We start from the raw sequence: 26,503 nt of genomic DNA, 5'->3' as shown, positions 1-26,503 counted from the left end.
TTTTATTACTTGAAACTTAGTCTTGTTCCAACTCTGTTGATGACTTTGAAGCTCCCATGTTGAGATTAACATCAGCTACTGCTTTGGCTTCCAAGAAAGATTGTTTGCAGAAAGTCTCTGCCCATTTTAGTGTGTGTTGAGGCCAGTACCAAATTTAGAATTAAGGCAAAAACATTTAGTCATAGAATCCTCAATGATAGCAGACTTGGGAACAGTAATTTTGCATTTCTGACTGTTGTCACATGCAGAGTTTTCAGTATTGAGTTGTATCCTCATTTTGGTTTATTGTTTCAATTTTGTATCTCAGATGAGTTTGACAGTTTTTGAGAAGGCAGAGACTCTGGGGACTGACTGTGTAAATGTTGAAATATGAAAGGGGGAAGGAACAATTTCATGATAACGAGAGCAGAATGAGAGTGGTGGAGCCAACTCAGGAGGGTGTGGAGGATGGGTCAGGAAGGCAGAAGAGAGAACACAAGGGAAAATGTCCAGCATAAATATAGAGGTCTCTTCTCCTGGGGTCCAGGAAGCCATGAATGAACCTCCATGATGGCCTTTCTCTAGCAACACTATTCAGTCAACATTTATCTATGGTGGTTGGGCTCTAATTGTTCTGTCCACACTACCCTGAGAAGTAAATCCCCTGGAAAGTAGCAACCTCTCTCTTAGCTATTTTCCTAATTCTTCCTTTGGATTGCTTTGTGAAGTGAGGCAGCAGGGTACCCTTTTTGTGCTAAGAATTAGTAGAGGGGATGGCAGAGGCACAGACTATGGAGCTACCCAGACTTGGGTTTGAGTCCCTCACTAGCTGTGCCACTAACTAGCTGTGTGGCTTAGGTTAAGTTACTTCCCCTCTCTTGTTCTTCAGTTCATAATATGTAAAATGGAACAGTAATAATAATATACATCTTGTAGGGTTGTTGGTGAGGATTAGTATAGACTTATATGAAACACTTGCTCTAATGATTAATTCTGTGTGGCACAGTGGTAAAGAAGCCACCTGCCAGTGCCAGATATGGGTTCAATCCTTGGGTTAGGAAGATCCCCTGGAGGTGGAGATGGCAACCCACTCTAGTATTCTTGCCTGAGAAATCCCATGAACAGAGGAACCTGGCAGGCTGCAGTCCATGGGGTCGCAAAGAGTTGGACATGATTGAGTGACTGAGTACATATGCACAACTTGACTAAATCATAGATGCACAGGTATTTGACACAGATATTACTGGTTGTGCCTATGAGGGTGTTTCTGGATCAGATTGGCATTTGCACTGGGAAAGTAAGTAAGGGAGATGCCTTTCCCAGTGGTTCTCTTCCAATTTGTTGAGAGCCTGAATAGAACAAGAAAGTGGAGGAAGAGGGAATTCACTCTCCTACTTTCTGACAGCTTGAGCTGGACACTGGTCTTCTCCAGGCTTTGGACTGTGACTTACACCATGGATGCTCCTGGTTCTCAGGACTCCAGGCTTGGACTGGAATTTATACCATTAGTTCTCCAGTTATCAGGCCTTTGGACTCAGACTGGAACTACACCACTTGAGTTCCTGGGTCTCCAGCTTACAGGTACCAGATCGTGGGGCGTCTCAGCCTCCATAACTGCATGAGTCAATTCTTTAAAATAAATCTCTTTAATTTGAGCAAATTCCGGGAGACGATGAAGGACAGAGGAGTCTGGTGTGCTGCAGTCCATACAGTTACAAAGAGCTGGACACGACTTAGCGACAGAACAAAACAACTCTCTTGGTTCTATTTCTCTGGAGCACCCACACTGGCTAATCTATATGGATGATAATTGATTGATAAACAGTAGCCAGTTTTTGGGTGGGAGACATACAGAATAGAAGCAAGTTTAGTTTTCCCTGATCTGGCTCTAGTTATATTTGTATATGACTTGACAAAATTTATGGTCACTTATTTTTACATATCCTGTGCAGGCTCATTTTGAGGATAAATTCCATTCAACAAGAATTTCCTTAGTGCCTGTGGTATTATGAGCACAATGTATATAAAGATGGATTAAAAACCCAGGCTCACTGACTCTAAGCATCACGAAGATGCAAAGGAAACAGATCTGCATGTAATTGACCAATCAACCAGACCAGCAACCAGTCAACATCATGACAAGTCTCAATTGGTGGGTAAAGACAAAAGCTGATGACAGTTTGAAAATGGAGGAGAACAGCTTTGTGTGATTAGAAAAAGGTAAAGAGTAAAGTTTTACTGGGATTAAAAAGGATAGGTTATCTAGCCAGAGATGACAATTTAAGAACGGTTTTGTAGGAGCAGTGGTCAAGTAGATCGATGTGGTGGGATTGCTGAGCATGTCAGAAATGGAAGTGGAAGGTGGGATTAGAGAGACAAGTTGGGGCTGGAGTATGAAGGTAAAGATGGGTTGCAGAGGTGATGGATGCAACACTGGATGGTATCTCCAAAAGCAGAGGTCCCCAACCTCCAGGATCCAATGCCTGATGATCTGATGTGTAACGATATAATAATAATAATAATAGAAATGAAGTGTTCAATAAGTGTAAAATGCTTGAATCATCCCCAAACCATCTCCCTCCCTGCCCCCGATCTGTGGAAAGATTGTCTTCCATGAAACTGGTCCCTGGTGCCAAAAAGGTTGGGGGTCACTGTCCAAAAGGACAGGACTGATGGAGAGAGTAGGGGGAGATTTAATTGTTCACGTTCATGACACTAGTTGTTCTTCATCTTGGCAGAAAACAGAAGTCCAATCTGAGAACATATCAACATATAATGAAAACTCTTAAAATTATATTCTGACTATGTGCCCGGGTATCCCTGTGTTTTCTGGAGGAGATTCGGTGGAGGATGCCCTGAGGCAAGTCCCGAAAACATGGTGTCCACAAGTGCCAGCTTGGACTGCTGTAACTGCAGCCTGTCTCATGGGGACTTCAGTGTTGTGGACCAGGATGGGAGGGGAAGCTGCTGGTATTCAGTCTGACTGGGGCTCAGACATGCCTATATTAGCAGCCAGTCCAGGTTGCATGAACTGGGCCATCACAGAAATGTTAGGGGAAAGATGCAGCCCTGGAATAAGCCCACAGTTTATTCCAGGTGTGTCAGCCCTGGGACCCAGGCAGCTTGTCGAACCCTAGAGGTCTTCATGGGCGGAGAGATAGCATTTCTAATGTGGCCCTTTTCTTGACCTGGAATGATTCAGAGGAGGTTAGGATAAGCCTTTCTTTTTGGCAGACAGTCAACAGTCATCTCCTTCCCCCTCTTTAAAATGCCTGTAGAATAGGAACACTGTTATGGAAATTAGTTAGCAGCCGCTGTACACGAATGTTTAGAAAATTAATATTACTCACATTATGCAGTACGGAAGCAGAATTTTAATGAAGCACAGAAACTACAGGCACATTGACCCCTTCCCCTTATCACAGAAATCTCAGAATGCATAACTTTCTTTGAGGAAACTTCTCATTTCCACAAGGCTTCTATAGGCCTATTAGTGACAAAAATAGCACATTCACAACCCAAAGGCACAAATATTTCAGGACATAGTGTATTAAAATATGACAGTGTCAGCTAAACCATTATCTATACTTACTTCTCATTATTAATTCTTAACAATTAGCTGTTCTTTGTTGCATGGTAATGGGATTTGCCCTACTATAAAAATGCTTTGAAGTCGTTAAACATCAGATTTTGTCCATGCTGATTCTGCCAGCACTGATTGTTATTTGCACTGCAGGCTGTTGGGGATGTGGCCTGAATGGGGCAAGAGTATGGCAGCAGGTGGGATTTGGGGTGAGAGGTGGGTGAGGTGGGGAAGGAGGAAATGACTAAGGGGTTCAATTTGGAGAAGCCTGTCTATAAAGCTTCTGGAACTGACCTACCAAAGTTGGTGGAAATAGCCTCAGTCAGGTCTGAGTCAGGGAGCTTTAAGTGACGGGATCAGTTGCTTTGTCTTGAGTGTGTGAGGCTCCTGGGAAGAGGTTGCAGAGGGGAATTTGGGTGAAGAAGGTAGAGGACAGTTTGGGGAGGAGCATCGAGCAGGGAGACAAAAAGAATCGGGCTTCAGGTGGCATGATGGCGTGATGAAAGGAAACAGGCAGAATCTTGTCCAGGGCAACTCTGGGAAATGCTTTGAAGGTGAGCAAATGTTTCAGCCAAGAAAGGAAGCTTGAGGAGGAAGAAAAGAAAGCTTCTTAGGGCAGAGTGTCTGTGTTTTTAGTGGTTTATAACCTCAGTTCAGTTCAGTTCAGTTGCTCAGTCGTGTCCAAATCTTTGCAACCCCATGGTCTGCAGCACGCCAGGCTTCCTTGTCCATCATCAACTCCTGGAGCTTGCTCAAACTCCTGTCCATTGAGTCAGTGATGCCATCCAACCATCTTATCCTCTGTTGTCCCCTTCTCCTTCTGCCTTCAGTCTTTCCCAGCATCAGGGTCTTTTCCAACAAGTCAGTTCTTCACATCAGGTGGCCAAAGTATTGGAGTTTCAGCTTTAACATCAGTCCTTCCAATGAATATTCAGGACTGATTTCCTTTAGGATGGACTGTTGGATCTCCTTGCAGTCCAGGGGGCTCTTAAGAGTCTTCTCCAACACCACAGTTCAAAAGCATCAATTCTTTGGCACTCAGCTTTCTTTATAGTCCAACTCTCACATCCATACATAACTACCAGAAAAACCATAGCTTTGACTAGATGGACCTTTGTTCGTAAAGTAATGTCTCTGCTTCTAATATCCTGTCTAGGTTGGTCATAGATTTTTTTCCCAAAGAGCAAGCATATTTTAATTTATAACCTCAACCCATATGAAATATGATATTCTCTGGTTTCAGCACATCATGAGTGCTCTTGCCAAAGAAAATCATGGTCAGCAGTACAGGGAGGAGCAGGAGTGGTGAAAAAACAAACAAACAAACAAAGACAAGAGGGACAGAAAGCAAGAGCAGTGGATCAAGGGCTAGAAATTGTACGGAGAAAGGAGTTTAGTTACTTTCTGTGGTGAAGTTTGCTTTACACAAGTGTGTTATATATAGTGTCCCATATTCATTATTCAAATGTTCTGTCATCCACCCTGGGAAGAAAATGTGTGTGCGTATGTGTGAGCAGATGTGTGATGCTGGGTGTGGATGTGGGTGGAAAGGTGCAGATCTCTCTTCTCACCACCACTACTTGTATTTACCGAGCTCTGGTACAGGCAATGGGCTGTGATCCCGAATGTGAGCTGGTCCTAAGGGCCAGTGGTACTTGTCGTCCGCAGTGTAAGCTTGAGCAACTGCAGTGCTCTGCTGGAGCTGGCTTGCACCAGCTCACAAGAGCGTACAAAATGACCCCAGTTAGGTGGCTTCAGATCAGCCAGGGTAGGAGTACTTATATCTCAGGAACTGGTAAAAGATTGCAAACTGGGGCCTCCCCCTTCTCTCCATCCTCATGCAAATAGCTGATTGGTAAGGCAATGGCACCCCACTCCAGTAGTCTTGCCTGGAAAATCCCATGGACGGAGGAGCCTGGTAGGCTGCAGTCCATGGGGTCGCTCAGAGTTGGACACGACTGAGCGACTTCACTTTCACTTTTTACTTTCATGCATTGGAGAAGGAAATGGCAACCCACTCCAGTGTTCTTGCCTGGAGAATCCCAGGGACAGGGGAGCCTGATGGGCTTCCTTCTATGGGGTCGCACAGAGTCGGACACGACTGAAGCGACTTAGCAGCAGTAGCAGCAGCAAACATTTACCAGCACATCACTGGATCTCTGTCTTTCAGATGCAGAGGAAATAGGGAAGGGAAACAGCTCCCTTCAGAGAAGAGCAGGGCTGCTTACCAACTCCTTGTCCATTCTTCAGTATGAATTTCTTGGCCGAGAGCAGCAAATGTGTCGGTAGTGGAAAGAATGTGAGTGCTGGCATTGAGCAAACTCAGACTAGAATCACTGAAGCAGTGCCTGTGTTGCTGCCTTAGCCGAGATATTCAAGCTCTCTGAGTCTCAGGTTTCTTATCTGTAAAATAGGGATACAGCATCTACATTTCAAGGCTGTTGTCAGGTTTAGAAACAATGTCTGTATTATGATTATGTTTGTTACATATAATTTACTTTGAGATGAATTAGAAAGATGGCTTGATAGATGAGTCAAAGGATAGATGTGTAGAAAAGCAGGTAGAGCAAATATGGTAGAATTCAGGCGGTGAGTACATGGGTGCTCACTGTGACGCATTTCAACCTTTCTGTAATTTTCATACTAAAACGTGGAAACAACAACACATACCTATTAAGCAGTAGTACTAACAACAGATAATTACAATAATGGAAATGACTCATCTCCTACCACTTTCTCCCTTCCTGCCCCTGTTCCAGCTCCAGTGGCCCTGATGTTTCTGCAACATCCCAGGCCTGGCCCCCGCTGTGCCTGTTTCCTCCTGCCTAGGCAAGCTTCTTCTTCCCTGGCTTGTTCTCCACCCGCTCGGGTCTTTGCTCACTTCACTGTCTTGTCTAGCCTTCACTGCCCACATTTTTGCAATCGCACACCTCAGTAGCTGGCACTGCCTATTCCACTCCTTGGCTTTGTTTTCCTCATAGCACTTATCATAATCTATCTTACACAATATTTTTATTTCATTTATTATTTCTCCCACAAGAATGTAAACTCTGTGAAAACTGAGATTTTTGTTTATTAGGTCACTGCTGAATCTCCAGTGACAAAAACTATGCCTGGAACATGGTTCTTGTTCAGTTACTCAGTCGTATCTGACTCTCTGTGACCCCCTGGACTGTAGCACGCCAGGCTTCCCTGTCTTTCCTTGGAACATGGTAGATAGTCAACATATATTTTCTGAAGAAGGAAGAATGTATTATTATTATTCCCAAGACCTACATCTAAGCCCCAAATGAAGGTAGCTGTCTTAGACTGAGTTACTCCAGAAGCAGATCCTGTCATAAGGATTCAAATGCAAGTAAATTACTGGAAAGTTGGTCCCAGGTAACAGTGGGTAGGGAATGGAGAAATGAGATGGGAAAAAAAAGGTGCCAATAAAGAACATATTGTCAGATAGGTGACCCCTGGAACTTCACTGGGACACACTAGGAGCTAGTGCAGGAAAGGCACCCCAGAGTCATCCTGTGAGGGTGGGGTCTTTGTATACTAAACCCCAGTAATTGAGAGCTGTTCCCAGGGGTATACATTTCTTGATACTCTGGCCTGTGTGCTTGGGTAGAAGAGGCATAGGAGGCCAAAGAATCTTCTGAAGCAAAAGATATGAATGCTGCCATCAGAAATCAGACTGTGTGGAGGAAGTGACATAGCTCAGAAGGCATGGGTGGGACACCCACAGAATCTGCTCTGTTCCTCATGGAGTGAGCTCTCCAAATTAATATTGAGAGTTGTGGGATTAGCATTAACATCACTGATCCTAGAAAAGTTCTAAAAAAAATCAATAAGGGTGTTTCCTCTTTAAAACTTTCCGATTTAATTTTACCACTTAGATTCTAGATACTTTACCCATGTTTTTAAAACTCAGAATTCATTTAGTTTATTGGAGAGAAATTATTTATTGACATATTATACTAAATTTAAGAGAGTCTACTTTCTAGCAATATTCTAAGTAAAATTAATCTCACTCATAAAACAGGAGCATCTAGAACAAAATCATATTTGCAGATCCAAAAGCAAATTTGCTGACATTAAAATTTTTCCAAAATACCAAAGAATGCCACATTGGAATTAACTATCTCATAAAAAACCCTCATGTTCCACTGATTGCTGTTTATGACTACAGCTAATAGTTGGGCAAGAGGGAGAGATACAGTTCCTCAGAGTGAAAATAAAGCAAAGCACCACTCCCAGAAGCAAAGTGTGATTTGCAACTTAATATTGATAAAATCACAAGCTTGAAGGAAATTTAAAGACTTATGACCTCATCCATTATCTTACCCAGGACCACACTTCATTTTTAGGTATACAAAGTTGTTCAGTTCAGTTCAGTTGCTCAGTCATGTCCGACTCTTTGCGACCCCATGGACTGCAGCACGCTAGGCTTCCCTGTCCATCACCAACTCCCGGAGTTTATTCCAACTCATGTCCATTGAGTCGGTGATGCCATCCAACCATCTCATCCTCTGTTGTCCCCTTCTCCTCCCAACTTCAATCTTTCTCAGCTTCAGGGTCTTTTCAAATGAGTCAGTTCTTTGCATGAGGTGGCCAAAGTATTAGAGTTTCAGCTTCAACATCAGTCCTTCCGATAAATATTCAGGACTGATTTCCTTTAGGATGGACTGGTTGGATCTCCTTGCAGTCCAAGGGACTCTCAAGAGTCTTCTCCAACACCACAGTTCAAAAGCATCAATTCTTTGGTGCTCAACTTTCTTTATGGTCCAATTCTCACATCCATACATGACTATTGGAAAAACCATAGCCTTGACCAGATGGACCTTTGTTGGCAAAGTAACGTCTCTGCTTTTTAATATGCTATCTAGGTTGGTCATAACTTTTCTTCCAAGGAGTAAGCATCAACAAAGTTGAAGCATGTTTAATTTAGTAACATTTGTCTAAAATAATAGGTATTAGTAGCAGTAGTAGAAGTAATGCTCAGCAGTTGTTTTTCTGACTCTTTGTGACCCCATGGACTATAGCCCACCAGGCTCCTCTGTCCATGAATTTTTTCAGGGAAGTGAGTTGCCATTTCCTCCTCTAGGGGATCTTCCTGACCTAGGGATTAAACCCACATCTCCTGCATTGGCAGGCAGATTCTTTACCACTGAGCCATCTGGGAAGCCTAATAGGTACTATGGAAACCTAAAGAGGATGGAGCAAGAGACTGAGTGGATATGTAGCTTTTTAGGGCTTCCCAGGTGGCGCTAGGGGTACAGAACCCACTTGCCAATGCAAGAGACATAGAGATGTGGGTTTGATCCCTGGGTCAGGAAGATCCCCTGGAGGAGGGCATGGCAACCCACTCCAGTATTCTTGCCTGGAGAATCCCATGGACAGAGGTGCCTGGCAGGCCCCAGTCCATTGGGTCGCAAAGAGTTGGACACTATTAAAGTGACTTAACATGAATGCACATAGAGTTTTAACTGGTTGGGCTCCATTCGGAGCAGCAATTGGGCAAAGTGGTTAAAATCCCCCATTTAGCAGGTGGACAGACTTGCATTCAAACCTCCTTCCCCTCCTCTCAGTCATCCAGCTGTTTATTAGAATGTAACCTTTGTGGATTGTTAACCTTCTGGTTTTTCATTTTCTTCACCTGCAGAACAGGAATTATAATACCTTACCCTCTCTTCTGCCCTTTCTGCTTTCCCTAGTATTTATGTAAGAATATATGACATAATGTATGCTAAGTGCTTAGTTTAGTGCTTATAAGAGGATAAGTGCTCAATAAAGCATTTTGTTATGAATATAATTTTATTATATTCATGCATTCATTGGTTCAGGAAATATGTATTGAGTATCTATTATGTGCCAGGTACTGTTCAAGGCTCTTGCAATATATTGGTGAGCAAAACAGACAAAGATTCTTGCTTTTTGGTGTTTATATTCTAGTGGAGAGAGGGATAGGTAGACAGTAAGCAATGATATAGCAGGTAAGTAAATTATGTGGTAAATTAGGAGATAAGTGCTATAGAGGAAAGGAAAATGGGATTAGTAGTGCCAGGGGGTGATACTTTGTTATTTTATATGTGTTGATCAAGATCCCTGGTGGCTCAGACAGTAAAGAATCTGCCTGCAGTGTAGGAGACCTGGATTCAATCCCTGGGTCAGGGAAGATCCCCTGGAGAAGGGAATGGCTACCAACTCCAGTATTCTTGCCTGGAGAATTCCATGGATGGAGGAGCCTGGTATGCTATAGTCCATGGGGTCACAAAGAGTCAGACACGACTGAGTGACTAACATTTTCAAAGTGTGCTTTTTTGAGAAACTGCTTTTTGAACAAAGATTTGAAGAAGGTAAAGGAATGAGGATGTGGGTATCTGGGGAAGAGCAACCAGTGCAAAGGCCCCAAGGACTCTGCATGATTGAGGAATAGAAAGAAGTAGAGGCTAAAGCAGAGTGGGGGGGGGGGTGGGGGTGGCAGATAGAAGAATGGAAGACATAGAAGTAATTGTCGGGGTGGAGGGAATGAGTTGATCAGAAAGAACCTCATTGCCATTGTGAGGACTTTGGCTTTTATGGGGAGTCAAATGGGAAGTCACTGTAAGGTTTTGCTGTTAGGAAGAGACTTGATCTGAATGACACTTGGCGAGATGACTTTGGCTGCCATGTTCATAACAGACTTTTTGGAGAGAAGATAGATGTGAGAGACCTGTTGGAGGTGACTGTGGTCATTTAAATGAGACAGCGGTGGCTTGAATCAGGATGGGTGCGCAGGAGGTTGTGAGAAGTGGTTGGATTCTGGTCATAGTCTAAAATGAGTTCAAGACAACTTCTTGATAGGTTAGATGTGGTGTTAATGGTACAGCACAAAGAACTTATGAGGTCAGTGTATATGGTAGCTCATTCCTTTTTAGTGACTGCATCATACACCATTATGCAGGTGCGCCAATTTATTTAAGCATTCCTCTTTTAAAGGAAATTTGAAAGTGAAAGTCTCTCAGTCGTGTCCGACTCTTTGTGACCCCATGGGCTATGCAGTCCATGGAATTCTCCAGGCCAGAATACTGGAGTGGGTAGCATTTCCCTTCTCCAGGGGATCTTCCCAACCCAGGGATTGAACCCAGGTCTCCTACACTGCAGGTGGATTCTTTACCAGCTGAGTCACAAGAGACTTAGGTTTACAGTTTTGGATATGGTTGATATTACAGACAGTGCTGTAATGAACAGTCTTTTGTGCCCATGTATAAATAGTTCAGTAGACTAGAACTCTAGAAGTAGAATTGTTGAGTAGAAAGGGGTATATGGTTGAAATCTTGATGGAGTCCCACAGTGCTGGCACCAATATCCTTACCCACCAGGAGGACGTGGCTGTGAGCAGGTCTCCCCTTGAACACAATGCATATCGTGGTTCTACAGCTTTTTGACTATCCAATGTCTCTCACGTGGTAAATTATAATAGGATTATTTTGAAGATTGCTTTTGACAAAATTGCCTGGTATGGGTCCTTTATACTTCTCTAGATTTGTTACCAGATATTAAGCATTAGCAAACTTTGGAGACATTTCTAAAATGAAGCATTTAGGTATCATTTCTTTCAGAGAGAAGGCTGATGACATGCTAATGACAAAGCTGTGAAGTGTTACAGCATTACTTAAAGGTCACCAGATGTGGGATTAAATTGTCACTGATCTATTTTTTATGCCAATGTGAAATTGATAATTCAAAGGAAGTGGGTGTCTTGATCAGTTAATGTCACAGTGTTCAATGATTATTGTATTTATTCTTTCTCCATCCAAAATTAAAATCCTGATTGGCGAGGAAGCACTTTATGAGTCCAGGGAGCTCTTCTGACATTTCATATAATCTTCCAATAAGTCAAACGGGTAGTTGTTTTGATGAAAGCTGTGGACAAAGTGCTATTAAACCAAATGCAAGGAAGACATTATTTTGTAAATAACTATGATGATTAAAGCTTTGTTTCATATCATTAAAAATGTGTTACTCAGTCCAACATTGCCTCTCCCTAGCACTGTTCAGCAGGAGATGCCTCAGTTTGAAGAAGCAAAGAGGAAGAAAAGATTTATATTTGGAGGAGTCTAAATAGAGCTCAGAAATCTTGTGAACACATCACCGAAGGCTGAGCTACATCTGCCTGTAGGTCCTTTAACCAGTGCTTTCATCTTCTTAGCCTATCATGGTGCTTCTGGAGCTTTCTTATGGAATCTGCTCTAAAGGCCGAAGATTTATGTAAATGCTTCTATCTTTGAACCAGTCAGGTCTTACTGACCAAGACCGAGTTTAGAAACTTGGTACAGTCTCATTTAGGCAACATTCGGCTTCTGCCAAGCCTCCAGCCTCTGTGGTGTTGTCCTTATTGCTCATACAATTAGAGGTGCTGCCTGGGAAAGGCTCCCCACAGTAGCCACTCTCCCAAGTTCATCCATTTCCCCTTGCCTAGCATGCCGGTTCCTGCCTCATTTCAGCTTTCATTAGCCCCTGCAGCTTCTGGGTGTGAAGCCGCAGCACACCTAATCTCCACCGTTTAGGTGCAGAATAAAACACGCCTGTCTTCGAGCCCTCGCTCTTACCACTGAAGTATTTAACTGGAGGACAAAAACCTTGCTTTCATAGCTGCAGGTCAGTTCCATCAGGAAGGTATTTCTGTCTCTGAAAGGGGATGGGATCTGCTCCAAACCATCCCCTAAATACTTAGGTAAAATGAATAAAGATACTTGCAGTAGCTTGTTTTGGGGTCAATTTGGACTAGTCACTGGGGTGCTTGTCTGGCAGATCTGATTGTGAAAACAGTGGCAGTCCTGGTCTGAGCCAAGTGGTTGTGTTACTGTGGCAGTCACTACTTGCCAATGATTTTTTTTTTAATTTATTTATTTGTTTTTGGCAGTGCTGGGTCTTGGTTGCTGTGCTCAGGCTTTCTCTGGGTGTGGCGAGCTGGGCTACTCTTCGTGCAGGGCATGGGCTTCTCATTCTGGTGGCTTCTGTTGTTGCAGAGCGCAGGCTTTAGGCGTGCAGGCTTCAGTAATTGTGGCGCACAGGCTTAGTGCATGTGGGGTCTTCCCGGACCAGGAAGCAAACCCATGTCCCCTTCATTGGCAGGCAGTTTCTTAAGCCCTTGACCACAAGGGATGTCCCTCCAATTGATTTAAGTCAATGCTTCAGCCATTGCATCAGACTATTATGGACTTTCTTTGTGGCTCAGATGGTAAAGAATCTACCTACAATGCAGGAGATGAGGGTTTGATCCCTGGGTTGGGACAATCCCTTGGAGAAGGGAATGGCAACCCACTCCAGTATTCTTGCCTGGAGAATTCCATGGACAGAGGAGCCTGGAAGGCTATAGTCCATAGGGTCATGAAGAGTCGGACATGACTGAGTGGCTAACACTTTCACTTTTCAGGCTATTATGAATGTGTCATGTATCATATTGGCTTAAGTGAAAACAAATTGTTTTATGTAACTGCAAATTTCAACTTCTGGCAGAGATGGCTGGCTCCAGAAGTCCACATAAGGTGTTCTGGAATCTTTTGCCCCAGCTCTAAGTCTACTTTCTACTGGCGGGATCTTCCTGCATGAAAGAAAAGTGACCATTCAGTAACTTTCAGCTGATGGCCATCCTGTGCAGAGAAGGAATCACTTCTCCGACTCATGGTCTGGGTCTCCCTTCCATCCCTCTGACTTTCACAGCACGTCCACACATGGGCAACCACAGACGCTAGGATGTGAACTGTTCAGATTAGTTAGAACTCTGACCCATACCCATCTCTGAAACCAACAGGCTGAGTCAACCCCTTACATATGTTTGGAGAGAGGAGGAAAAGTGGTTTCCCAAAGATAATTGGGGCACCATTTCTAGAAACAGGGGGATGGATGCTGGGTAGGGACAAATGATAGATGTCCACTTCAGTATATAAGTAAGTCAGGCCCTGGGCTCCTCAGAGCTTTAGTAACCCTCGTAGCCCAACACTGCTGCTGCTGCTGCTAAGTCGCTTCAGTCGTATCCGACTCTGTGCAACCCCATAGACGGCAGCCCACTAAGCTCCCCCGTCCCTGGGATTCTCAAGGCAAGAACACTGGAGTGGGTTGCTATTTCCTTCTCCAATGCATGAAAGTGAAAAGTGAAAGGGAAGTTGCTCAGTCGTGTCTGACTCTTAGCGACCCCATGGACTACAGCCCACCAGGCTCCCCCATCCCTGGGATTCTCCAGGCAAGAACACTGGAGTGGGTTGCCATTTCCTTCTCCAATGCATGAAAGTGGAAAGTGAAAGTGAAGTCGCTCAGTTGCGACCCCATGGACTGCAGCCCACCAGGCTCCTCCATCCCTGGGGTTTTCCAGGCAAGAGTACTGGAGTGGGGTGCCATTGCCTTCTCCCAAAAGAAGGTTTGGCACATACTAAATACACAACAAATGGTTGACATTTTAGTGGTTTATCATCATCTGGATGCTTTTTCATATATACATATTTTATCATGTACCTTGTGCTTATGATAAAATTCTGAACATTTTTAGTGCATGGTTTGACTCCATAAACAAATTCCACAATTGCAGTTTGGTCTCCAAGAGTAGATGAACTCACTAAAATAAGAATCGGGAAGGATGGATTAGGAGACTTATGGCTTCAAGGGAAGAAAGCTTTTGGAGTTGAAGGCAGAAGCTGGAATTGAATGAAAAGGTACAAAGAGAAATATATATATTTTTTCCTATGGAAAGGTGTCGGTTGTGTAAGAAATAGTCCTGGGAGACAGAGAGTAAAATCCCACAGAGATTTTAGACCTGCCTGACTCTTTCTGGAAATCATTTGAGGGAGCAGGAGGAAACAAGCTTTGTAAATTACTAAATTGGGGACCTAAGACTCCTGGGACCTGCTTTCTTTCAGTTCCTTGGTTAGTGTTTTACTAACGGGCAACAGATGTTTCTGGTTGGACTGGAGTTTTGTAATTAATTCTGAAGAGCAATAACTTGATGAAGCTTGGAGGAAGAGCTTTTTTCAGGTAAGATAAACCTGGGGCTGCTGCTTTTTAAACATTGGTACTCTGGGAACTTCCTTGGTGGTCCATTGGTTAAGAACCTGCCTTCCAACGCAGGGGATGTGAGTTTAATTCCTTTTTCAGGAAACTAGGATCCCACGTGTCACAAGGCAACTAAGCCTGTGGACCACAACGAGAGAGCCTTTGCACTTCAAGGAAGATCCCCTGTGCTGCAACTAAGACCTGATGCAGCCAAATAAATAAATACTAAATCAGGTACTTTGTGTTTATTATTGGTACAGCAGATTTCTAAAAACTTTCTTGTATCAAAATCTTTTCTTCCTGTGTGTATCCAGGTCAGCAAACCAGCAGTAGCATCTGGGTGCCCAGGGCTGGGGGTTAGGGTTATAGAACAGTTGGGAAATCCTTTTCTTATCATTCATCTATTCATGTCATCTTGATAAACATCTCTTCTAAGCAGAGACAGGACCATGGTGACATAAAGGAGGCTTCTAGGGCACAAAATTTAAGGAAGTGCTAATTCTCAGGGTCGTGAAAGTGTAGAGCTATGCTTGAGAATGATTACAGCCTCAGATTTTACGCCCTGGGAGCCTTCCTTGCTTCACCTTAGTACTGGCCTAGTTTTTATGGGCCAAGTTCTGTGTAAGGTGTTAAGAGATCCAAAGAAAATGGGATGTGATTTCTGATTCCAGTACATTCCCTGCCTGGGAAGTCCGTGAAAGGTGAGGACAAGTCTTGAGAAGTATTAGGTCCTCCTGAAGCTCACAGGGAAAAGATGTCAAACAGAGAAACCTGAAGTTCGGGGGTTCTGAAAGCCTCTAGATTGGAGCTGGAATTGGTAGAGAGAAGCACAAGTGTCTAAAATGGCCTTGGAACTGCTTTCTGATACTTCTCTTGGAGTTGTCCTGGCCAGTGACTGTTTTTAAAGTAAAAAATTAGATGTCATGCTCCTATTGTTATTATTAGCATTAATATTCTTGTCTAATAGAACAAATCATATCATAATAAGGGCAATATTAAGCCTATAACAATAACAGTACTGAAAAACATAGCTGATATTAGCTGAATGCCTAATTAATTCATTATCCCTTTAGTCCTTACTACAACCCTTTGAGACAGGTAGTATCATGATTTCTGTTTTGTAGAGGAACTGAAGTTCAGAGATGTCAATCATCTGCCCAATGTCAGATGGTACAGAGGGTCAACTGAGTGCATGCTTAGTCTCTCAATCCTGTCCTACTCTTTGTGACCCCATGGACTATAACCCGCCAGGCTTCTCTAAAGGTCAGGATTTAAACCAGGCTTGTCCACCACGTTCCCTCAAAGGGTCAAGGTAGGCCAGTGGTGGTGGGAGGTACACTGGCAATTTCTCCAGACTCCTAACTTTGAGTGGACTTAAAAAAAAAACAACACATAACTTATTTAGACTATGGGCAAACCAAATTTCTTTAAAAAGTTTCTCAGCTTTCTGAGGTGACAACTGAGAAGAGAAGCACAGCCGTCTGTACCCTGCAAGCCCCCTCGTCTCTTTGCCACATCCCGCTTCTCACCCTTCCCTCTCTGCTCTGCTGCTGCACAGCAGAGTCGGGCTGGGATAGAAAACGGAGAGACAGCGGAAATTGCTGTCACTTCTGCACAGCCCTTAAGGGACAGGAGAGCAGTTATTGCCATGCTGGGCCAGCCAGCCAGGCCCCGGTTTTCTGTTCTTCTATGGTAATTAGAAAGCAGAATCTTAAGAGCCAATTTTGACTAAGAACTCTGTGTCCAATTTTCTCCTGGCCCTGATGGAGAATGGCCTGATCAATATTAAATCTAATTTACAATGATGGCCCCTGTGAAGCTGGCAAATGTTATGTCAACACACCGTAATGACTTGGGCTTCCTGAGCACACTTGTTAGCGCGGCCACATCTGCCACGACCACTCTCTTAACTGCTCCCACCTCTAAAGTCACATCTGTGATAACATCCCACAGGCTCTCCTGCCTTCTCTCCATCAACAGAGGGCCTGGGCCTGTCAACCCTCGTTGCCTCATTCCTAGCTGATGAACTCCAGAAAAGAAGGAGAACGCAATTAATTTTCCTCCCACAACTGATGAACCAAAGAAAGAAATAATTGCTGCTCAGTTTTAATAATGGCAAATTTTATGAAATTTCCATAAAGACAATTCGGAAAGGAGCACGGGGGAATATTTCTCCACAGGGGGCCCAACTGGTTTGCATTGTTTCATAATGTTTATGTTATTACAATTCCACATCGTCTGCATTTACATTCCCTTGTCTCCAGGGCAAGTTCTTGCAACTAATTTGTGAGGCGCCAAATGAAAGAGCTGTAACAGAATCAAGGCTCCCATTCCAAAGGTTTTCAGTCTATCCTCATCTCAGGGGCAGCTGGGGAGTGACTGTGCTGGAGAGGGGGCTCTGAGGGTCCAGAGGACATTTCTGAAAGCCAAGAGGCCTGTTTCAGTCATGTCACCTGCCCTCCTGCCTAAAGCACATCTTGGACTTGCACTGTTCATGATAGAAAGTCAAAAGTCCTCAACTCTTATCTCTTGGGCTCCTTCAGACAGCACCCGCCTCTCCTCCACAGTCTGCTCCAGCCAGTAAACTTCCCTCGTTCTCTTACATTTGCCACACTTCCTCCAAACACAGGGGCTTGATACATACTGTTACCTCTGCCTAGAAGTTTCTTCCCTTTCCTCCTTCCCAAAGAAAGACTTCCTTACCCTTCACATATCAGCTTTCCACACACACACACACACACACACACACGAGTGTGTGTGTGTGTGTGTGTGTGTGTGTATGTTTTATTTGGTTGCACTGGGTCTTAGTTGTGGCATGTAAACTCTTGGTTGTGGCATGTGGGATCTGGTTCCCTGACCAGGGATTGAACCTGAGCCCCCTGCATTGGGAGCATGGAGTCTTAGCCACTGGACCACCAAGGAAGTCCACCCTCCATGTTTATTTTCCTTAAGGCTTTCCCACCAGGTCACATCTTCCCTCTATTGGCTCTCCTGGCCACCTCTCTTTGGTCTCACTTGCTTGCAACTTCTTGTTGGTGCGATTATGTGATCAATGCCTTCCTCTTTATTCAAATGTAGACTTTGTGAAGGGAGAGCCATGTCTGTCTTAGTTCATGAATTTATCCCCTATCAGAAGAGCACCCCATGGAAGTTATGAATGATGCTGGAATGGAGGCTTGTTTCATCTCTGCTGAAGGAGAATCACTCTCTCTGCATTCACTATTGGTTTGGCTGCTGTAACAAAGGGAGAATGTAATAATGAACTTATTAAAATAGTGGTTCTCTCTGAGCTTAAGGTGATAGGTCTGCTCCACAAGGTCGGAGATCTGAGCTCCTTCTGTTCCTCTCCTTTATCCAACAAAGATTCATTAGGCGCCTACTATGTTCTTGGCATCGTTCCAGGCATTAAAGACGCAGCAGTAAACAAAACAAAGGAAATCTCTGTCCTTGTGGATCTGGTGTTCTAGTGTGTGTGGCCAGACAATTCAATGTGATGAAAAGTAACATGTTTAACATGCTGTATAGTGATAAGAGCTATGGGGAAAAAAATCAAGCAAAGATGGGGTTAGGGAAAGTTGAGGAAGTGGACACTGTTGAAATTTTAGAGAAGGTGGTCAGAGAATATCCCACTGCAAAGATGGTATTTGAGTAAAGACCTGGAGAGGGTGAGAGAGTGAACCACGTGGAGATCTGGGGAAAGGATGTCAGTAAGTATAAAAGCCCTGTGGAAAGGGAGTGTCTGTACAGCAAAGCAGCCAGTTTGGCTGATGGATGGGAGAGTGGTGGGAGCTAAGGCCAGATACGTTATGCATGACCAGATCACATAGAACCTTGTAGGTCATTGTAGGGACCTTGGCTTCTTGTTCTTGTAAGCGAGCAAAACTTGCCACCTCAAAATGCATCTCTTTGACATGTGGATTATTTCAGGCTAACAACAAGCCCCAAAAGGCTCAGGAAGAACCTTGGACCTTTCTCTTAATTGCCTTAAAGAGTGAAGTAAGCCATAAAGAAAAACACCAATATAGTATACTAACGCATATATATGGAATTTAGAAAGATGGTAACAATAACCCTGTGTACGAGACAGCAAAAGAGACACTGATGTATAGAACAGTCTTATGGACTCTGTGGGAGAGGGAGAGGGTGGGGAGATTTGGGAGAATGGCATTGAAACATGTATAATATGTATGAAACGAGTTGCCAGTCCAGGTTCGATGCACGATACTGGATGCTTGGGGCTGGTGCACTGGGATGACCCAGAGGGAGGGTATGGGGAGGGAGGAGGGAGGAGGGAGGAGGGAGGAGGGAGGAGGGAGGAGGGAGGAGGGTTCAGGATGGGGAACACAGGTATACCTGTGGCGGATTCATTTCGATATTTGGCAAAACTAATACAATATTGTAAAGTTTAAAAATAAAAAAAAAAAAAAAGGAATTTAGGTATACAACCTATTCTAGGAAGGGAGCTATCACCACAATGCTCTTCTTTGTATTTTTTAAACCATTAAAAAAAAATTGTATACTTTACAATGTGTTAGTTTCAGGTGCATAGCATAGTGATTCAATTTTATACCATGGTTTCTCCTCTACAGTGGTTTTAAACAAAGTGCTTTTGAATCTCCAAATCAAACCACAATTTGGAGCTGTGCTGTATTCTTTGAAAGTTAAGGTTGAATGAGTGAATAAACTCTGAGAGGCTGCCTTGTTTCCTAATCTTTAGAATCTCAAGATTGGAAAGAAACAAAGATTAGGCTGTCAGTTCTTAACCCTTTACATCTATCTGAGCTTGAACATCTTCAGTGATGAGGGGCTTGCCATCTTATGCAATGGTCTGTTCCATTGCCATACAGAACAGTTTTTTCTTGAGTCACTTTTTGTTTCTTCCAGTAGATCCAAGTTTTCCTCAGTATAACTAATACAAAGTAAGTTTAATTAGTTTCTCCCATGATTACTTTTCTTCTAGGAAAGGGAAGAGAGGCCCATGTTATTCCATGGTGATCAGAGAGCTCCAGATGGGGAGATTTCTATGTGGGACAACAGATCCGTACCATTAGGTCAGCTCTGAAAATGAAACCGGGCAAGTGAATTAGAATTAGAATCACTTAGAATTAGATCACTCACTTGCTCTCTGTCTTTGCATGTCACCTAATAATAATAGCTAATAATTTCTACATATTATGGAATGCTAGTATGATAGAAACTGTAATCAGATATTTACATCATTTTCTTATTTAATCCTCATATAATACTAATGGTATTATTGTCTCATTTTATAGATGAAAATAAAGTTCAGAGAAATTAAATAGCCTCCTCAAGGTCCCTGTGATATTATTTTATGTTTTTGAACTCCTACACTGATCTCCCTCACTCAATCTGCTCATGAAACAATGATAATCCTTATAACCAAGACTTCCCAGGGTAAAATGGCCAGTGTCAGTCCTGAAAATCCAATAGATCTCCAAGGGCAAACAAAGGATGATACAATAGTCATCAGCAGGAAGTAGGAGAAAGCCCCAGCCAAGGTCACTGAAGGCCGCCATGGCCATGATAGAGATAACAGTGAGTGACCCAAGAAACCAGTAGCTTGAGATGCCATGAAGATCTGGTAATAAGCCAAAGACAGAGTTCTTAAGAGGACACAAGTGCTGTAGAGATTAAAATCCCCCCTGCCACATCAGTTCAAAGTGAAAACAAGAGAAACATCAAAAATAAAAGTAAACATTGCAAAGTTCAATAAGGTCTCTTTTTTTCTGTGCCCCAGAATACACAGGAGAGCACAGGACACCTGATGGATACTCAGCAGAGATAAGGTGCATTGACAGACTTACAGGAGCTGCAGAACAAGCAGGTGGTTGTGGGAGAATGTTGCTAAAGGAAGTGAGACAAGGTAAGAGCCCAGTTACCATTACTGGGATGTAAGGATGTATTTCTCAAGATTTGGGGGATAAGGAGAACTGGATAGGCCACAGAGTCCAATAAAGAGACTGAATTTACAGAGTGATTGAGTGGCTTCATCATAAAACATGTAGGGCTTAAGTATCCTGGGAGATAAGCATACATTTAGGTGTTGATATAGATGGCTGTGGTATTACCCAGAGGAAGAATTTGATTTTAGTGTGTTCAGGATGATGTAGATTAATACACTTATTGATTTAGTAATAGCATTTTAGAAAAGAAGGAAATATTATAATCAATGTGCATGTTGATTTTTAGGCATTTCAAGAATTCAGAAATTATAAAATACAAACCAAAAGTTTAGTGAATACTATTGTAAATATAGAATTAGAATTCTAACTCAGTTATACGGTGAAAGATTAAGACCAGAATTTTCAAAAAATGTGAGGCGAGGAGAAGCCTAATTATTGAATACAGTAGGAAAAAGAAGCAGATGGCGTCAACTCTTCCTTTATTGTTGTTCAATTTATGATTCCAATTAGAGCATTCTTCTTAGGGCAGATGTGTCTGATGCTGGACAGGATGGTAGAGCCTTCTCTTGAGCATCATGGTTAATGGTCTTAGATTTTGGGTTGGGTGTCAAGATATCATCGAAACCAGATGGATGTGTCAAAGTTCAGAGGTCTAACTGAGCAGGCTAGGCCCATAGGATTCTGGACTTTCTTCAGAAATGAGGTTATCTCCTCAGCTTCACTCAGAAAACTTCAGGCTCATTGCTTGAGGTTGTTTATGGTGACAAAGTGGAGGTAATGCTTGGACAGCACCTGGATTTTCTACCTGGTGTAATGGGTGAAACTTTCCAAAAAGCTTGGGGCTTACTTAGTGGAAACCACTGACATGGATTCTCCATGTCTTAAGGTGAGAGGGAGGGAGAGCAATGTGAGAAATGCGGACGGAGATGGGAAATAAGAACAGGAGGGCATGACCATTACCGTCACTTCCATTTTAAGATAAACATCCTAAGATAAACAGTCTAATCAAATAGAAAGTATGTCAATGGAAGTACCACTTGAATGCTATCCTGTTGCTAAGGTTACTTCAGAGATAGAAAAATTTCAAGCAGATTATTGGTATGTGGCCCTGAAGACCTTAAATTACAAACAGAAAACTTAACTAGTACAATAATACTGTATTATATTTTCATTTCACACAGTTCAATTTTCTTAATATCAATAGCATAAATTTTAATTATCATAAAATTAATGTCTGAGTGGGCAAGAAACACATCTCTGCAAGAAAAATGTTGTTGCAATAATTATTAATATAAGGGGAGTGGTGGTTTCAAGCTCTTCTGTGTGGCTCAAAGTTGCCTTCTTTTCAGTAATGTAAATGCTAAGCAGATTTCCTTCTTCCCTAATGAGAGAAACTTAAATCTAATTAAAATAGGGAAACTTCACTTCGTCTCGTATCACAGTTGAGACACTGGGCATGTGTGAGGGGTTCCATGTAGGGGGCAGGCTGCATTTTTTTTACAGTAGAGGAGTCAGAGACTTGTGTAATGAAGTTGAGGGTTTTAGTCTATTTTTAGTGTTTTGATGAACAGTCTCATCAAGTGAGTCTCTGAGTGTCTGCAGCAAAGTTGCATCCAAACCAAGATGCCAAGGTAAGAAGATATGGGATTACAGAGAGGGCACTTTGAGGTCCTGGCTTTATAATCATCACAGAAAAACAAGCAAGACAGTCAATAACAAACCAATAATCTTCTGGAAGCTTGAACTTTTTAATTAAGAGAGAGAAGTAAAGGAGCAAAAGGCACTGAGGGAAGGAGAGAGCATGGAAAGAATAGGGACTATGGGTGTGAGTGTGCAAAGAGCAGATAAATAACAATTCTTAGATTTTCCTACTTTTAAGTCAGGAGCAAAATCTATAAAATGACAAAATCTCTTTCTTGTTCTTTTGGGAGTGCAATCAGATGTCTATTTATGCTGATTAACATTATGAGTATCTTATATTTCACAAGGTCTCTAAAAGTCTTCTTTAATTCAAGGTAAGACATAAGAGACCCACAGCTATTCTTGATGAGGATTCAAAGAAGCTGTGCACCTATTCAAAATACAATGAGGTTAGGCAGAACGCTGTGCTACAATATCAATTATCCTCACTGAATAGGATCTCTGTCCCCCTTTTGTGTGTCTTTTTGGAATAAGAATATATGTTACCCTTATTAATCCTACAGAATTACTTTTTTCCTGCTTCTTAGGAAATCTAGCAAATGCAGACAGTTTCAGCGAGTTAACAAAAAAATCTAATTTCCACTTGAGCAGCTCTGAGGTTAGGTCAGCAGAAAAAAAAAAAAAACTGCAGTAGCTTGTGTTGATGAATATTTTATAAGCTCTACTATCTAATAAAGGATGTATTTAAAAATGGGCAGGATGCTGGTTAAGAAAATGTCTTATTATTTAATTATTATGTAGATAAAAGTTGAGTATTGGGTACGATGAAAGAATAAACCAGACCACAGATAAGTTTGATTTTGGGTCTTTAGACTTTTCATTTTATTTCACCATAGATCTTCCATCATGGCTGTAAGTGCTGACTTGTACAATCTGTGAGACCATGGGGGTGATTATAGAGCTTGACCCTTGTGGAGATTATTTAGTGGCCTCAATGGACAAGAGAAATCTTTATAAAGCTTCTGATTAGCACACCCAGTCAATGGAATTGCAAACCTTATTATTTGAGTAAGGGCCAGAAAAGTACAGGCCAGTGTAACCCCCAAATGACAGCTTGGCAGTATTTGGAGAATCTTACCACAGAGTTCAGAATTACACACATCATGATCTATAATATTAATAATGACAATGATGGTGACAACAGCAACCCTAGAAATAGCAGCAATCACTTATTGAGCACTTACTATATACCAGGCATCATGCCAAGTGCCTTACATGCATCATTTCTTCCAGCCTTCAGAATAACTCCATGAGATAGGTACTATTATCATGCTCATTTGATGCTTAAGGAAAATGAGACTTATAGATGCTTATCTACCAAGTGATTGAGTTGACTCTAAAGCCAAGAGGCTTTTTCTGGAATGAATGTGCACAATCCCACCTCTTGTCTCAAACCATAGTTTTTTGAAATGTACAGTGGAAAGATAACAAATGCTCATAAAAGAAACTGTTACACTGACTTTGCCATCAGCTACACACTCCTTAGGTCTTTAAGAGGAGCCATACCAGATCTCTCTAGCCAGTGGAATTATGGAAGGAATGTATGGTAGGAAATACCTGATGAGGTGTTAGGTGTCCTGAGTTCTAGCACTAACTCCATCCATAACAAGCTGTGTGACCTCGTCAAATCACTTCACCTCTCTCATTCTTAGTGGTTTATTCTTGAAAGTGATGATTATAATATTCGATCTCCCTCCTAATGGGTTGTGCTGAGGAACAAATGTGATAATGTACCTGAAAGCTCTTGGAAGAGCTTCAAGTGTTATGTAAATGAAAGGTGGTAATTAAAAACCTCCAGAGAAGGGCAGCCTATCTTAGTCATCAATTATCATGTTTTCTTCCTTGTCAAGAAACCTGTATTTTTCATGCTTCTTGGGGGTATAGATAGCTCTGTGCAAAATTTTTGTTTGGGGGATGTGTGAAGAAAAGGATCATTCTGACAGCTCAGAACCTATTTATGATAAGAAATAACCACATATAAATTGATGAAACCAAAGGCAGATGCATTCTAATGTGAAATTGTGAAAATTCATACCTCCATTTATTGGATTTTATATTTAGTTGTAAGAAGATGGAATGTTTAACTGTCATAACACACATAAAACCCAACTCTTTAAATAAGAAAGTGGTATAGGAATTGAATTCTTACCGAGAAAAACAGAAAAAGACTTCGGGGGAAAAATATGAAAACTATGAACACCAGAAAGTTTGGACTGTTCTCAAGCTTTGGAAACTTGGGTGTGGAGATGTATCTGAGAAGTTTGAACCCATTCTTTGCTCATGTTGTATTTTTGATGAAATTCAGTTATATTCCTGAATAGAAACCAAACCTAAACCAGGAAGGAGCGTTACTTCCAAGATGGTGGAATGGCACTGTGGAACATCTCAGGCTAAAGCTTCAGGAAGATCTGGGCAGTAATTCCAAGTCTGCTGGATACAAGGTGCTGAATAACCTGTCTAAGTTTCTGTTTCTACACAACTACTGCATGTACCATCCCAATGTCCTAGGCATTATGTTACTAGACAGACCCACAATATAACCTGAGTAATGAAGACTTAGCCAATGTAGACTTCCCTGGTGGCTCAGATGGTAAAGTGTCTGTCTACAATGTGGGAGACCCGGGTTCGATCCCTGGGTTGGGAAGATCCCCTGGAGAAGGAAATGGCAATCTGTTCCAGTACTATTGCCTGGAAAATCCCATGGACAGAGGAGCCTGGTAGGCTACAGTCCATTTGGTCACAAAGGGTCGGACACAACTGAGAGACTTCACTTTCACTTTTTTTTCTTTTCTTTAGCCAATGTAGTATTCATGTCTAAGTGCCATGGAGGTTCTGAAATCTTCCTCCCTAACTTTCTGTCAGCACAGATAAATAGGGACAGGTACTAGTCTGAGCTTTATCTCCTCATGCTTTTCTTTATTTTTCTTGCCAAAAGTATTCAAGGAAAGCAAACTGGATGGTGTGGGTTCTTAAGAATTTGTAATCAGATAAAGGCAAGACAATATCTGAAAAATCAGGATTTGACAGGAAAGGAACTCCAAAATTCACCACTTTAAATATATTGAGGCATATTGAATGAGTCTCAAATGACTGAGTCAGAGAAGGCAATGGCACCCCACTCCAGTACTCTTGCCTGGAGAATCCCATAGATGGAGGAGCCTGGTGGGCTGCAGTCCATGGGGTCGCTAGGAGTCGGACACGACTGAGTGACTTCACTTTCACTTCTCACTTTCATGCATTGGAGAAGGAAATGGCAACCCACTCCAGTGTTCTTGCCTGGAGAATCCCAGGGATGGGGTAGCCTGGTGGGCTACTGTCTATGGGGTTGCACAGAGTTGGACCCAACTGAAGTGACTCAGCAGCAGCAAATGACTGAGTAGGTTAGACTTTTCACAGATGGCAATGGCATGGCACTGAAGTTAATACGTGTGCATATCCTTAATGAGTTTCAAAGAAACCGTGTGTATCAGGTAAGTGCCAGGGAGCTTGTAACTTTTGATATACAGCTGTCCAAAACTTGCCAAAAAGTTGACTTAAATAATGTTTATGTTATTGAATAGTCTAAATTCTGTAATTTATTCTCAAATTTAAGTTAGGCCATCAGAGAGCCTTAACTTAGACCAGTTGGCCTCCTCATAACGTTTGGTTTTAGTTTTGTGGCTGTTCAGTCGCTAAATTGTGTCCAACTCTTTGCAACCCCATGGACTGCAGCATGCCAGGCTTCCCTGTCCTTCAGTATCTCCTAGAGTTTGCTCAAACTCATGTGCATTGAGTAGGTGATGCCATCCAACCATCCCATTCTCTGTTGCCCCTGCTCTTCCTGCCCTCAGTCTTTCCCAGCATCAGGGTCTTGTCTTTTTTTTTTTTTTTGCTAGATTTTAGTTTAGTGTTATGCTGAAGACCCCAACCGTGGCCTGTTAGGAATGGGGTAACACAGTAGGAGGTGAGTGGTGGGCCAGAGAATGATGATTCATGTGCTGTTCCCCATTGCTCGCATTACTGCCTGAATCATCCTCCCTGCACCCCAGCCCATGAAAAAACTGTCTTCCACAAAACCAGTCCCTGGTGCTAAAATATAATTGGAGACTATGGCTATAGACCTCTAACAGAGAGTGTTAACAGACATAGTCCATGAAGTATACCACTATATTTGTGTTAGGGGTCCTGTCCTTCTTAGAGATAAGCCTGACTATGTTCTTGCAACTCTCAAATCTCTCTTCTGTGCTGTGAGCAGAGAGATTTTTCTAATAATTGTGTATAATCATGCTATTCTCCTACACGATAATCTTAATTGCTTCTA

General features: G+C 42.4%; 1 long non-coding RNA gene across 1 annotated transcript in view; it reads left to right on the top strand.

Annotated features, from left to right (window-relative positions):
* LOC133248927 (uncharacterized) overlaps window positions 1-20,634 on the top strand; it is a 188,521-nt gene extending 167,887 nt beyond the window's left edge. The window contains exon 3 of the long non-coding RNA XR_009736782.1: window positions 20,337-20,634. This is a non-coding gene — a long non-coding RNA (uncharacterized LOC133248927). The remainder of the gene's footprint in view (window positions 1-20,336) is intronic.
* Window positions 20,635-26,503: the final 5,869 nt, after the last annotated feature.

Source organism: Bos javanicus, chromosome 5 (assembly GCF_032452875.1).
Source record: "Bos javanicus breed banteng chromosome 5, ARS-OSU_banteng_1.0, whole genome shotgun sequence".
Classification (NCBI taxonomy): domain Eukaryota; kingdom Metazoa; phylum Chordata; class Mammalia; order Artiodactyla; family Bovidae; genus Bos; species Bos javanicus.
The sequence above is the reverse complement of the archived record's forward strand: the minus strand, read 5'-3'. Positions and strand labels throughout refer to the sequence as shown.